The following is a 16250-nucleotide window of genomic DNA, read 5'->3' on the forward strand; positions in this document are numbered from 1 at the left end:
GACATTTCATTTTGGGAACATTGCTCTAGCTAACTGAGCTTTTGAAACCCTGATTTTTGTCTCCTATCCTTTCTGGATTTGTTTCAACTACAAATTTGATAAGCATGTCATCAAGGCATTATCCAAGACAATAATAAAAAAAAATGTTATACAACACAAAACCTAAGACATCTAGACTCCAGCAACATTCAAATTGACATTCCTCAAAGTTGACATGGATCAGTTAATGAATTTTTAATATGGTCAATGAAGGATTACAACTCTAACTATAATAACATATTTAGAAAGATTGGAAGCATGAGAAATTAAAAAAAAATTTTCTGAAATCTAAGAGTGCTATGTCTAAAGCATTTCCTTTGATCTACCACTCTAATAGGTCAATTAAAAAAATTGTTCACTGGGGCAGCTAGGTGGCACAGTGGATAAAGCACTGGCCCTGAATTCAGTAGGACCTGAGTTCAAATCTGGACTCAGACATTTGACACTTACTAGCTGTGTGACCCTGGGCAAGTCAAAAAAAAATTGTTCAAAGATGCAAAAAGAAATTGATACTCTCATTTCTGTGTGCCTCTTTAGAGGCTGACATGAAATTCCCATAAAGAAAGGGAAAGTGAGGTGTTGCAATGGATAGAGTACTGGCCAAGAACTCAGGGAGACCTAAGTTTAAATCCTGCCTCAGATTTTTGATAACCATATGACCCAGGGCAAATCACTTAGCCTCTCGTTGTCTCAGTTTCCTTATTTGTAAAATGGATATAATAACACCTCCTACATCACAGAGTTGTGGGGATCAAATAAGACAACATATAAAGTACTTGTCAAAACTTAAATAAAAATGCTAGCTGATTTTAGGAAAAATAGTAATATTTTATATGAAAAGGGTTTAAAGTATCTTTGGATCAATTCGGCAGTAAAATCAACTAAAATAATGATTAATTAGTGATTAATAATTATTTAGAATCTTCCAGAGAGTCCAATTTACCAAAGCAGAAAAATCTTATAGTATATTTCTCTTGAACAGACAGCAAATAAACAATAAGTTGGGTTCAGAAGTGAATAGAAAAAGGGTGGGCTAGAATGTATCTGGGAAATGGTGTGGAACTTTTAGTGACCCCAAGATTCTTCCTATAAAAACTTCCCTCTTTTTCAACAGCTGTATGTTTCTGGTTATGGTAGTGTCTTCCCCTCTGAGATTACCTTCCATCTGCTTGTTATTTATTTTGTATCCATTGATCTATGTATATACATGATCTCCCTTATTAGAATCCAAGCTACTTGAGGGCAGGGATTTTTTTCTTTGTATCTTCAAGGCTTAGCACAGTGCTTAATAAATGCTTATTTATTATTAATTGATAACTGCTACTCAAGAAATAGTATAGTCTCCAAAGAGTTAAAACCACTAAAATTCAAAGAGTAATAAGAGACTAGGACTGGTGTCAATAGGTTGCAACCCATTACTAACAACCAGCATATAAAAATCAGTACAAAAGATATCACAGAACTGTGTTTGGCAAAGAAAGTTGACCAGTCATATGGTGAGAGGAAGAGGTAACAGATGGATGGCTACATGCTAAGCTGATAGTCAGGTAATGTGCTGTTCAGAGGATCATAGATTTAGAGTCAAAGAGGAGAAGATAGTGAGAGAGGCAAGATTAACATTCAGCTACCATGACGCCAGAGCAGTCTCTGTAACAGATATAGAGTAATTTCCACTCCCTCCATGTCTCTCAGCATGTTGGGTAAACTCTTGTGTGGAGTATATATGGGAAGACATGGAAAGGAGTTGCACTTGGTGAGAAAGTGTAAATGCACCACTGAAGAAGTGCTCATATCATTGGGATCACAGATTTTTTTTTTTAAGTATCAAAGAACAGTAGCATAAGAGAGGAGTTGGAAATTCACCCACTGTCATGAGTCTTTGTGGGTAAAACATAGCATCCTGAAGTCACTGGTTGTCTTAATAAAATTATATAAGATACATAAAATTATAAGATAATAAGATTATCTTAGCAGTTAAATGGGGTCAAAGTTGGACCCATGTCTTGCAAATGCTTTGAGCATTTCTTCATAATAACCCATCTGTTAAGGATGCATGAGTCAAGGGTCTAGGGATAAAAAGTATGCAGATGCTGAAACACACATAAATAACACTTTTTAACTTAAAGTTCTTCATGAGAATCAGTGCACATTTTCAGTAAAGTTTACAAAAATCTAGCCAATTAAAAGATCTAGAAGCAAAACTTTTACCATGTCATCACACATGTACTGGTGTCAGGGCAATAATGAACCAATTCTCAAGAAAAAACAGAAGCCTAAAGATATAGAATTCCTATTCTACATTTCCTTAAGATTTACATTAGCCCACAGTTTAATTTTTAAAACCCAATTGAGTTTCTTTTGGGTCCTGTGCTTGCATTCATTGAAATGGATATGATCTACATTATCTCAACACTTTCTACAATCTACATTTAAAGACAGAACATGACAAATATTATCTTCACATCCCTAGAGCAAACAAGAGATGTAAAGAGTTCACTCATGTGAACCTCTGGCAAAGCTCATCTTTTAGGCCATACTCTTAATACTCCCTCTGCTGACCACCATCAAGAATTTGTTCATCTTACTAAATTTGAGAAATTATTTGATTACTAAATTTGAGAAATGTCAATTGAAATTATTCAAGAAAGACATCTTTCAGTATGCTTCTTCCTCACAACACAGCCATCAATGCACATATGTGTTTATGTATGTATGTGTATACACATATAATATTTGTACAGGAAATTAATCTCTCGTAAATTATTTAAAATTAAGTGGAATTAAACAAGATAGTTCATAAGCTAGGAAGAGCCATTTATTTGAATTTATAAGGACCTATACAAACAGCATGGTGCACATTTTTCACACAATGCCATTGACAGGACTTTTACAGTAGAAGTCTCATGGCATTTTCATAACTTGTTTTCCCAATTAATATACAAATTTGAGGGGCAGCTAGGTGGCGCAGTGGATAGAGCACTGGCTCTGGAGTCAGGAGTACCTGAGTTCAAATCCAGCCTCAGACACTTAACACGTATTAGCTGTGTGACCCTGGGCAAGTCACTTAACCCCAATTGTCTCACTAAAAAAAAAAAAAATTAATATACAAATTTAAAGTCCCACTCAATGGATGCCAAATTACATTTTTCAGTCCTTGAAAAAAACATGGATAATAGAAACAAATCACTATATTTCTACATAGTAGCTTCTGGATTTTGTGGTAAGATTTTTTGGACGCATTTCTGTTTTGGACAATGAGAATATCATAAACTAAACACCAAAGAAATATTGTTGATAGTCACTACACTGAATGCAGCCAGGAACAGATTTATATTGACATTAATAAGACGGCAGATATCAAGGTATTGACAACACAAAAGGGAAACTGCTCTTCACTTTTTTGGTGATTCTCAAAAAAGAATTTTTCATGTTTCAGCAACAATGAGGTAAAAGCAAAAATCAATTGAGGAAAAAAGGCACATCTTCTGAATACATTTCTAATCTGCTTATCTGTCCTAAATCTTGCCACCTCAATTTATACCCATTCTAGGTTAGAACCCCATTTGTTGCTATCTTGCCAAACACCCCATAATTCTATACCTGCTCTGAAACCCACACATTCTTCATACTGATTTACTGACATTCTGGAACCCAAATAAATAATGTACATATGTATATTGCTTTAAATTTTACAAATTGTTTTCTTCAAAATAAATCCATGAAGTAGACAATACCAGTATTATTATTCATTTTCTAGATAAGGAAATGGATTCAGAGAGATTAAGTGATTTTCCCATGGACATACAACCAACATTTTTCAGAACCAATACTCAAACCCAGTTCTTCTGAATCTAACTCCAATTGGTTCACAGGAAAGAGAGATGTGCAATGGAGAAAAATACACTTCCCCCCCACACACACACACACACAAGTTCAGCCACTTAGTACCCCTATTCCTGGGGCTATAACACAGATCAAGTCAAAACTTTCAATGCCTGGTTAGAAACTGACCCCTCTAACCTCAAGTCTGCTTTTCCACATACTGAATAGAAGTTTTTTTAACATAGAAGTTAAAAAGTTTGGCTGTTTTGGAGTAAAAAATGTGATTCTTGCACAGCCACAAAATGAAATCTCTAAAATGTTAGGTTTTTGCTATTTTGGAGAATACTATAAATAGGTGGTTGGCATATTCTTAGGTTCTGCAATATCACTGAGCCCAAAGGTATGAGTCCTTTATGGACTTGAAGGTTAGAATAAATAGTAATAAATGTTAATAATGTTATAATATTTGTACACAACTTCTAATATCTAAAACACATTTCAACATATCTTTTTGTTAAATCTATATATAAAATTAGGTCTTTCTACATGTTCAAACAAGTTCATATTGTGTTATCATAATTTCAAATAATCTTTATATTACAACCATGTACAGCTGATGTTAGAGACACTAGGTTTTTAAGAAGGGTGATATTAGATGTGTGATATCTCTTAAGTATGGATCTAATTAGAGATAAGTGATTGGGTTCTTAACAAGAAAAGGTTTATAATTAGTTCATTATAACAAGTAGCATAATTTTTTTTTGATATATTGTATAGAGGTAACTGACTATACAGATTCTCTTAAGAATATAAAATGCTGGGGCAGCTAGGTGGTACAGTGGATAGAGCACTGGCCCTGGAGTCAGGAGTACCTGAGTTCAAATCTGGCCTCAGACACTTAACACTTACTAGCTGTGTGACCCTGGGCAAGTCACTTAACCCCAACTGCCTCACTAAAAAAAAAATAATATAAAATGCTTATTAAAGGAGTTGATAACAAAAAATCATTATCCATTGTACTAAAATGAAGACTGCTAGGCAACTGGGTAGCCTATTTGATAATAATAAAGTTACATTTGGAGTCAGAAAGACCTAAGTTCACATTTTCTTTCAGACACTAGCTGTGTGACCCTAGGCATGTCATCCAACCTCTGCTTCCTCAGTTTCTTCATCTGTCAAGGGGAGATAATAATAGTAACTATCTCCCAGAGTTACTAAGACTATAAAATAACATAGGTAAAATGCTTTGCAAACTTTAAATAAGTATCATCATCATCTTCATATAGCAATTCACACTCAGCTCTGATAAATCGTGTATGTTTGAAGACATAGGGACTTAAGCGTACTATTGGTGTCATGGATAATCAAATTACAAAATTTAGTCATATGCAGGGCCATTACCTCCCTAGTTAATATAAAGAGTAGCTCAGAACACCACTTCATACAAAATAACTTCCATACCCTTTAAATTCAGAACTTTTATGCTCCCAGTTCACTAAACTACTAGATTGTAATGATGTTTTCATATTAATTTTGGAGCTTTAATTCTTCAAGAGAGTACTTTTAGATAAAATAATGCAATTTTTTTATAATTTCAAAACTTCAATGAATAACCTAAAAGAATATAATTCCAATGAACCTGCCATTAACTAGTGGTGTGACCTCAGACAAGTTGCTTAACCTCTTAGCAGCAGTGTCTTCATCTGTAAAATGAGAGGATCAAACTAAATTATCTCTGCTGCTTCCTCAAGTTCTATGGTTCCAGTCACACTCTCCTAAAGTCTTTAGCTCTTTCAGACCACTTTGTACACAACACACCAAGTCATTTGATTGCATCAAGTCAACCTGAAAAAGCAAAAGAAAATTCATAAAATATTTAATATGCAGTCAGGGACTTGTCTGAGTAATGGAAGGACATTGCTCAATAGTACATACATACATACATACATACATAATACACATACCCGCATACACACATGCATAAAGACATGCATATGTATGCATATATATGCATGTGTGTATTTGTGTATATATACATATATACATGCTTATACACATACATATATGAGTTGATGGTGACTGTGATGATTAGCTAATGAGAATTTCTGTTGTTACTTTGTTTTTGCCTGATTCTTTCTCTGGCTTCTCTCTTATGACTTTAAATTATACATGTTCTCTTGTCTCTCAAGTCCCCAATATCCAATTTCTGAGGATTACAGGACTAGTGGTTTTAATGCTTTTTTCCCTTTGATGACTCTATCCAGACCTTCATGGACAATGAAGTGATTGACATCAATGAACCACAATATTACACTGTTTTAATACTGCTTCATTAACAAACTTAATTGTTGTGACACCAAATTTTACTTTTTTCCCCCTGAGAAGTTCTATACATCTAGTACAGTCCACAGTCTGAATATGTTCATTTTATTCAGTTACTTAACATGATAGGCTTGTCCTAACCTGTAACTGAAATTTAATGCTGTGTACTTTATATCTAGATCTCACATTTGATATGGAGAAATAGATGACTTGGGTATTAATGGTTGTGTGCAATTGTTCAATTAAGAAATAATATTGCTTGCCTGCTATTTATAAGACATTGTGCTATGTGCTTGGGATTCAAAGATTAATTTAAATGAAAAACATTCCTTGTCCTTAAGGAGATTTATATTTTAATGGTCTTAGAAGATGCTAGTTGCATAAAACCTTCAGATGGCTACACAATGACAAAAGTACTGGAAACAGTCAAATTGAACTAGAAATTCCAAACAAAGTATATAAATTTGGTCTGAAACTTAGAGAGATGATACCCATAGCTGGAATATGGAGACTTGAGAGACATCATTCTGTGATATGTTGCTTGAGGGGAAGTAAACATCTGGAGATAGAGAGAACAATATAATTGCTCCATCTCAAAAGTTGTCACATTGGGAAAAATTGTGTCAAAGTATTTCCTGCAACAAATGTGAAACACCTCCAAAGAATACTGTCTTGATCTCATTCTCTATTACCATATGCAACCAAATTTTTTTATGTTATGTTGTAGGTGTCAAAAAGGTAGAAGGCTCATAATGAGATCACATCTAGGCAGTAGCATAAAATTTAATTTTGAGCCCCCAAGAAACATTTTGCAAGATGGTACTACTCTGCCTACTGTCTTACATACATCTTTGCATGCCGTCTCGGGGAGCTGAGAGGGAATAAGAAAGTACCCATGTTGTGTGGCTTATGTCAGCAGTAGCTATCACTTTGTATGCAGGCATATTTCCTAATCATTTACATTGCCAAGGAAGGAGATAGTATACAACATTTATCTGAATGGGACCTCTGTAAAAGGAATGTTTTGAAAAGAAATATGTATGATATGTATATGTGGTGTGTGTATACTCAAAAATAATTAGACAAAATTAACTTCCACCATGCATTTCTGTATATAATTAATTTTTATCACATACATGTGTGTATATAAGCTGTATATTTAATTGGGGCTTCTTCAGGATTAGCTGATCCTTGGCTGACTCAGCATCCATCATTTTTATGCATTAGCTAGGTCTATTCTCCCTAAGCCACATCCCCTTTCTCCAAAATTCCCCCTTTTCAGTGTTCCCTATCAACAATATCTTTTTTTCTAAGCCTTGATCTCAGCTAGCTGTTATGGAGGTAAGGAATTAAATAAATGAATTTATATTCTTATTTCAACAACAAACTACTAAAAAATAAAATTTAAAAATTCAACAATAAACCACTATTTTCACTTATAGTTTAATATGTTCCTCCTCTTGGCATTTATGTTTTTAAAGCAGCAGCAGTTATTTATTTGACTCAAAGAAATGAATTTGTGATGGCAGAATATAAGGCAGCATGGTAGAAAAAGTATGCTTGGGCGGTGGGGTCTTCTGGGCCCCCAACATACGACCTAGAGAATCTATAACCAATGAAAGCCATCCCTAATTTTAAAAAGACCATAAACCCAGCCTTTCTTGTAGCAACCTAAAATAAGAAACTCTGATCAGAATACTCAGATATAAGAGAGGCAGCAGGAGAGAAACGCTAAATTAATACATGAATAGCCTATATAATATATCACATCCAGGTCAAAATTAAAGGTATTTTAAGGCTATAGATTGGACTTATGGTTTTGCTGACATGAGGAAATCCTGAATAAGGACACTCCTGCTACTAATAAGGCAGGTTAGCAACTTCCCTACAACATAATAGTTTTAGAAAGCTGCCTAGAGCGTTAAGTGATGAAGTGATCAGCCCAGAATGATACTGAGCAAGTAGGTTTCAGATTATTTATTGTGGGTGTTCAGTCATGTATCTGACTCTTTGGGGTTTTCTTGGCAAAGATACTGGAGAGGCTTGTCATTTCCTTCTCCAGCTCATTTTACAGATTAGGAAAATGCGGCAAACAGGATTAAGTGACTTGTCCAGGATCACACAGCTAGTAAGTGTCTGAGGCAAGATTTGAATTTTGGTTTTCCTGACTCTAGGTCGAACATACAACAACACTACACCACCTAGCTGCTCCGTGTTTCAGGTGCAGAGCATAAACTCAGGGCTTTCTGGCTTCAAGACCAGTTCTTTTCTCTTTTCTGTAATTTTTTTTGGGGGGGCCAATTTATTATATTGCACTGCCCTGTAAAGTCAACCATAATTTCAGAACCACTCTATGGAAAATATTGTGAAGCAGTCAGTAGGTCAATAAACATTTATTTACCACATACTATTTGCCAGGCACTGTGCTAAGGGCTGGGGATATAAAAAGAAGCAAAGAACACTCCTTGCCCTCATGGAGCTTACAAAGCTTACCATCTAATGGAGGAGATATTAAGCAAACAAATGGAGGAGACAGCAAGCAAACAAGTATGAACAAGCTATATTCAGGATAAATAGGAAATCATTAACAAAGGGAAGGCACTAGAATTAAAGGGGATTGAGAAAGACTTCCTGTGGAAGATGAGATTTTAGTTGAGACTTAATGGGAGCCAGGAGAGGCAATAGGCAAAGAAGAGGGAGAGCATTGCAGGTACCAGGAACATCCAGAGAAAATTCTTAGAATTAAGAGATGTCATGTCTTTTTTGTGAAACAGCTAGGGTGTCAGTGTCATTGGATTGAAGAATACATGTTAGAAAGTGGGGTATAAGAAGACTGGAAAGGGAAGAAGGGCCTAGGTTATGAAGGGGGCTTTGGGTGCCAAATATTTTGTATTCGATCCTGGAGACAACTGGAAGCCACTGGAGTTTACTGAGTAGTAGAGTTCATTGTCAAGCCTGCACATTTAGTAAAAATGACTTTAGGGGCAGCTAGGTGGCACAGTGGATAGGGCACCGGCCCTGGAGTCAGGAAGACCTGAGTTCAAATCCAGCCTCAGACACTTGACACTTACTAGCTGTGTGACCCTGGGCAAGTCACTTAACCCCAATTGCCTCACACACAAAAAATGACTTTAGTGGGTGAATGGAGGATGGATTGGAGTGAGGAAAGAGACTTGAAGCAAGTAGACTCAACAGCAGCCTCTAGCGACAATCCAGGCATGAGGTGATGAGGGTTTATATTAGGGTGGTGACAGTGTCAGAGGACAGAAGGGGGTGTATACAAGAGATGTTATAGAGGTGAAATCAACGAGCCTTGGCAACACATTGAATATAGGGGTGAGAGATAATGAAGTTGACTCCTAGGTTGTGAGCCTGAGGAACTGGGAGGATGGTGTTACCCTCTACAGCAATAGGGAAGGTAAGGAGGAGAGGGTTGAGAGGGAAAATAACTTCAAATTTTGACATGTTGAGTTTCAGATGTCTGCTAGGCATCCAATTCAAATCTGAAAGGCAGCTGGAAATGTGAGACTGGAGGTCAGTTGAGAGGTTAGGGCAGGATAGCATAGTGTTAAGGGCTAAAATTCTAGCTAAACTGTCTAAAATATCTAATGAGTGGTCGCCAATAAATTATAAGCTTTAGCAAGAGTTAGACTTTTAAGCATTTATTAAGGAGAATAAGAATTTGGTAAAGAGAGAAAGAAAGGCCTAGATTCCTATCTATTAAAGGGAGAGCGCATTTCTAGCTCCCCTCTCCACCAGCGTCCTCAGGAAAGAGCCCCAGAGCGAGCGCCAGTCTCTTCCTTCCTCCTCCCACTAGCCAGCATCACTTCCTGACCCCAAAGAAAAGACTCCTGGTCTTGCCCTCAAAGACCTTCGCTTCATGGGCGGAACTCTTCTACAGTAAGTCTCCAGCAGGTGGCGTCATTCCAATCGTTACAATAGAGATGGTCATTAAATCCATGGGAGCTGAAGATATAACCAAGTGATGAAGTTACATAAAGAAAGAAGAGAAGAGAACCTAGGAAAGAACTGTTAGGGTCCCTTAGGGTTAGAGGGCATGATCTGGATGAAGATCTGGCAAAGGAGGTAGAGAAGGAGCAGTCAGATGGAAAATCACGAGAGAATGATATCTTGAAAAACCTAAAGTATCAAGGAGGAGAGTGTAAAGGCTGGAGAGAAGTCAAGGAGAATGAGGACTTGGGAAAAGGCCATTGGATTTGGCCACTAAAGAGGCCAATGAAGAGACCCAATGATTTACTTGCTCAGGTAAAGTTCGGACAAGATGACATCTGAGATCCATCTCTTCTCTGAGAGTGTGTGCTCTCTGTGACTACTGGCTTCTGACCTTATCATCCCAAAGAAACCACTCCAAGGTTGCCATTGATCTCTTAGCGGCCAAATCCAATGACCATTTCTCAGTTCTTGTTCTCCTTAATTAATGTCTACTGACAGACTTCCAGTGATGAGAAACACAAAGTCTCAGGCAGCCCATTCCTCTCTTGGGCATCTCTAATAGGAAGTTTTTCCATTTGTGTTGGTACAACTTTTATCCATTTTTACTAGTTCTGACTTCTGGAGCCAAGGAGAACAAAGCCAATCATTTGCCCTGTGCCGTGTGACAGACAGCCTTTAGAAGACTGAAAGACAGTTATATTTTTCCCAAGCTAAATATCCCTAGTTACAACCTCATGTAACATCCTCTTCTACCAATTCATCATCCTACTAATCCTTCTCTGGAGACACTACAGCTTGCTAATGTCCTTCCAAAAATGTGGCACCCAGAACTGAGCACAATGCCTCATTTGTGTTCTGATCAAGGCAGAATATAGGAGGAATAACACTCCTTTTGTAATGGATTCTCATTATAGCTATCTTAGTGTACCCTATCATTTTGTGAGGATTTTTTAAAATGCTCTGGTATGCTACTGACTTTTATTAATCCTACAGCCCACTAAAATTCCCATCTCTTTCATGTTAACTCTTGTATAATTGTGCAGTTGGGTAATTAGAGCTTTGGTGCAGGGAGAAATGAAGCCAGTCTCTGTAATACAAATTCCAAGGAAGAGTATTTCCAGAGTGGAAGCTGCCAATGACCTGCTAAAGAGATTAGGTCTTAAGGGCATCCCCCAAGTAAACTGTAAGTTCCATGAGAGCAAAAATTGTCTTTTGTCTCTTTTTGTATTCCTGGTGCTTAGCACAATGTCTGGCACATTGTAGGTTCTACATAAGTCATTATTAGATTGATTTTATAATTCTTTTTTTTAAGTGAGGCAATTGGGGTTAAGTGACTTGCCCAGGGTTACACAGCTAGTCAGTGTTAAGTGTCTGAGGTCGCATTTGAACTCAGGTCCTCCTGACTCCAGGGATGGTGCTCTATCCACTGCACCACCTAGCTGCCCCCTAGATTGATTTTAGATGAAGTGTCATGGAAATCTAATAAGTGCTTAGAAAATCATTCTATCTCCTTGTAAAAAGTACCCCATTCTCCAAGGGCCAAAATAACTGGCACCTTCTTTATGAAGCTTCAGACTGGATGAAACTGTTCCTGCTTATGAGTCTCTGTAACACCTGTTTATACCTCTTACAGTTCGTTTCAGACTTTTTTTTTTACCCCATTTGGGATTTTATTGGCGGAGATACTGGAGTGGGTTGCCATTTATGTCTCCAGCTCATTTTACAGATGTGAAACTGAGGCAAACAGGGTTAAGTAAGTGTGAAGCCCAATTTGAACTCACAAAAATGTCTTCCTGACTCCAGGCCCAGAACTCTATCTACTGCACCACCTAGCTTCCCTACCCCTTATGGAATTTGACTATATTTTGCCTTTTATTATAACTATTTACATACTTGTTTTATCCCTTGACAAGACCGTAAGACCCTCGAGGACAGACAATGTATGCATTTTAATCACCTCTATATCCCTGCAGTATATATTGTATAGAGTAGATCCTTGATAAATACATGTTGAATTGTGGAAAAATCTAGGGCACATGCTTCTGCTCAATGACACAAGAAAAAAGGATTTTCAGCGATGAAGATAAGACTTGCATTTATCCAGAATGCTAAGAACTCTAGGAGGAGGAGAATAGTGGAGAGGGCAGGACTGATAAAGGAAGATGCTTTCAAGAAAGGAATAGTACAGGAAATTCTGGGTCCAGCAAAGACAACTATAATATTAATAAAAACAGGTTTGGGAAAAGGCTGAAAGTGAAACTAGACCTAACACTGTTTACAACTTGTATACTTTAGGCCAACCCAACATCATTCTAACAAAGAGGCAAAATAAGAATGAGGCAAAAGTCTAGGAAGCTGTGTTCCAGCTAAGCCAGTTGTTGGTTACAAATTAGAAAAGGAATCTCTAAAAACAAATCACCACCAACAAATAAAAAGGTAACAACAACAAACATTTCTTTCTATGCTTTTGAATGTTCTTATTTCACTTTAATTTCTTCATAACTTTCCACTTTGAAAAATTCCAAACTTCTCTCATCTGGAACAAAGAGAAAAGGGGTTTTTCCAAACCTCAGCCAAATAGTTAGGAGGCTAGGCGTGGAGGTCACAGAAGATGCTCCAGCTTGGAATTCCAGAAAGAACTAAGGGAATCAAGCAAAGGTGGGGAGCTAAAGACCCAGGAAGGGAAAAGCCAAGGACAATCGAATGTTTTCATCATTCTCCCACCTGGTGCTTTTCTCCATGTGTGTAGGACCACACTTATAAGTGTGATCCACTTATCCACTTATGTGGGTTGATTTTCCACAGTACTAATGGTAAGGAATTGAAATAAGGAGCAAGACCTCTAACGAAATATGCAAATGAGATAATATTGATGATTCTAACTTCTCATTTTCCATAGAAAAACACAGACTGAGAACCTCTAAAAGCAAGCTTTCCTCTGTGGGTTCATGTAGAGGCTGTGATGAGTGTGTTGAAATCAGCTCAAATGGCAAAGATCTGAGGACCATGCAAGATCCACAGAGACAGAAACGGGTTGAGAGCATGGACAGCTATAAGTTAGGGAGAGTAAGAAATCATAAGTGACTTAATAAGGTTAAACCTTTTACATTTTTTAATGGCAAAATGATACATGTAATCCTTAAGAACTTTATCATCATTAGGGCAGTTAGAAGAAGTCTATCTAGGCAGAGGTCACGGCATAATGTTGGGATGATCTCAAAAGAAAAACAGAAAAATGTGAAAGAAGGATGCACTGGGAGAAAGGAGAAGGAATGAAGAAAGTTCTCTCACATAAAAAAAATAAATGAGGAAGAGTTTAAAATGGAGGGCAAAATGAGGGGGGAGAATGTAGTGTTAAGGGCTAAAATTCTAGCTAAACTGTCTAAAATATCTAATGAGTAGTCGCCAATAAATTATAAGCTTTAGCAAGAGTTAGACTTTTAAGCATTTATTAAGGAGAATAAGAATTTGGTAAAGAGAGAGAAAGGCCTAGATTCCTATCTATTAAAGGGAGAGCACATTTCTAGATCCACTCTCCACCAGAGTCCAAAGGAAAGAGAGTGAGACCGAGCGCTAGTCTCTTCCTTCCTCCTCCCACTAGCTTGTGTCACTTCCTGACGCCAAAGAAAAGACTCCTGGTCTTGCCCTCAAAGACCTTCGCTTCATGGGCAGAACTCTTCTACAGTAAGTCTCCAGCAGGTGGCGTCATTCCAATTGTTCAGTTGGTAACACTTAAATTTCCCTCTTATCTGAATTGGTTCAAAGAGAGAAGAAGAGATAGCTGTTGTTGTTTGTCCTTCATTCTTGAAGAGGGCCACAGCATTGGGAGATGATATCATGACTTGCAGTGAATTGGATTTAAATGAGGGAGGGCTGTGCAAAGTCACCAGCCTCACCCTCTCCTCCAGAACCATTTGGGTGCAGTGGTAAGATATACGTCAAGATGTCTGGAGATGGCCCTGTATGAGAATACATATATACACACATACATACACACAAATGCATGTATACAGATGTATGTACATGTGCATGCACACATGTGTATACACATACATGTATGGACACACATAAGTATATAATATGTGCACATATTTATGTATCATATAATATACCATCTATAACATCTATGTGCCCTAGATATATTGTGTGTGCACAATATATGTATGTGTATATGCATTTAAGTATGCATGCATGCATACACATACACATACACATAATTTATCTGACCCATAAGGGAAGTAGGAAGAGAAAGGGTTAAGAGAAAGCAGGAGGTGGTAATGAGGGAAGGTAGATTAGGAGTAGTGCTCAAAAGTAAAATAGATTTTTGAGGAAAGAAAAGGGTTGTTGTTGTTGTTGTTGTTGTTTTTCAGCAACAAACATTTATTTTATTTTCCAGTTACATGTAAGGGTAGTCTTCAACATTCATTTCCATAAGATTTAGAGTTCCAAATTTTTCTCCCTCCCTCCCTTTCCTCCCCCCTCCACAAGATGGCAATCAGGTTATATATGTACAAACCAAAAGTGTTCTTTTTATCAGTTCTTTCTATAGGGGTGCATAGTAAGCTTCCTCATTAGTTCCTTGGGATTGTCTTGGATCATTGCACTGCTGAGAGTAGTTAAGTCATTCACAATTGCTCATTGAACAATACTGCTGTCACTACGCACAATGTCCTCCTAGCTCTGCTCACTTCACTATACATCGATGTTCATTAGTCTTTCCAGGTTTTTCAGGGATCATTCTGTTTGTCATTTCCTGTAGCACAAGACCATTCCACTACAATCATATAACACAGCTTTTTCCATAATTCCTCAATTGATGGACATTCCCTTGATTCTCAATTCTTAGCCTCCACCAAGAGTTGCTATAAATATTTTTTGTACAATTTTCCCCCTTTTCTTTTTCATGATTACTATTGTTAACTGTTTCCCTTCCATCCTATTCCCTTCCCCATGATATTTATTCTATTATCCATCTTCTTTCATCCTATCACTCTTCAAAAGGGATTTGCTTCTGTCTGTCCCCTCCCCCACTCTGCCTTTCCTTCTTTTGCCCCTCTCTCTTTATCCCCTTCCCCTCCTATTTTCCTGCAGTGTTAGAGAGATTACTCCACCCAATTGAGTGTGTATATTATTCCTTCCTTGAGCCAATTCTAATGAGATTGATGTCTTTGAGCCAATTCTGATGAGTGTTAGGCTCATTTACTCCCAAGATTAAACAGATTACTACATCCAGTTGGGTGTTTCTGTTAGTCCCTCCTTGAGGCAGCTCTGATGACTTTAAGGTCTTTGAGCCTTTTCTGATGAGTGTAAAATTCATTTACTGCCCTACTCCTCTCCCATCTCTTCCCCAACTCCATAAGCCTTTTCCTGTTACTTTCATGTAGGATTTCATTTCTGCCCTTCCCCTTGCCCCAGTGAATTCCCTTCACCCCTCAATTTAACCCTAAAGATCACCTAGCTAAGTGACACAGTGGACAAAGCATCACCCCTGGATCCAGGGGGATCCCAGCCAAAACCCGGCCTCAGACATAAGACAGTCGCCCACTGTACGACCCCAGGTATGCCCCCCGGCTCCAATTTTTTATGGTTTTCTAGGGTCTTATATTTGAAAGTCAAATTTGCCATGCAGTTCAGGTCTTTTCATCACAAATATCTGAAAGTCTTCTTTTTCATTAAAGTCCCATTTTTTTCCACTGAAAGATAATGCTGAGTTTTGCTGGGTATGTGATTCTTGGTTGTAATCCCATTTCCTTTGCCCTTTGGAATATCATATTCCATGCCCTCTGGTCCTTTAATGTAGAAGCTGCTAGATCTTGTGCCATCCTGACTGGAGCTCCACAGTACTTGAAGTCTTTCTTTTTGGCAGCTTGCAATATTTTCTCCTTGACCTGAGAGCTGTGGAATTTGGCTATAATATTCCTAGAAGTTTTCCTTTTGGGATCTCCCTCTGAAGGTGATCGGTGGATTCCTTCAATTTCTATTTTAGCTTCTTCTTCTAGAATTTTGGGGCAATTTTCCCTGAGAATATCTTGGAAGATGGAGTCTAAGCTCTTTGCTTGATCATGGTTTTCAGGTAGACCAATAATTTTCAAATTATCTCTCCTGGACCTATT

At 37.6% G+C, this 16250-nt stretch overlaps 1 protein-coding gene across 5 annotated transcripts in view; it reads right to left on the minus strand.

Moving 5' to 3' along the window:
* The window catches only part of NOL4 (nucleolar protein 4), a 450254-nt gene that overhangs the window by 324406 nt on the left and 109598 nt on the right, over nucleotides 1–16250 (minus strand). The window contains exons 1-3 of one of the 5 annotated variants that reach the window (XM_043978618.1): nucleotides 6031–6034; nucleotides 5757–5760; nucleotides 3426–3429 (exon numbers count right to left, since the gene is read on the minus strand). The exons of the other annotated variants lie outside the window; for them this stretch is intronic. The gene's annotated coding sequence lies outside the window, so the exon portion shown is untranslated. Of the gene's footprint in view, nucleotides 1–3425; nucleotides 3430–5756; nucleotides 5761–6030; nucleotides 6035–16250 lie in introns of those variants that run through there. 5 annotated transcript variants of the gene reach the window in all.

This window comes from Dromiciops gliroides, chromosome 1 (genome assembly GCF_019393635.1).
Source record: "Dromiciops gliroides isolate mDroGli1 chromosome 1, mDroGli1.pri, whole genome shotgun sequence".
In the NCBI taxonomy this organism is placed as follows: domain Eukaryota; kingdom Metazoa; phylum Chordata; class Mammalia; order Microbiotheria; family Microbiotheriidae; genus Dromiciops; species Dromiciops gliroides.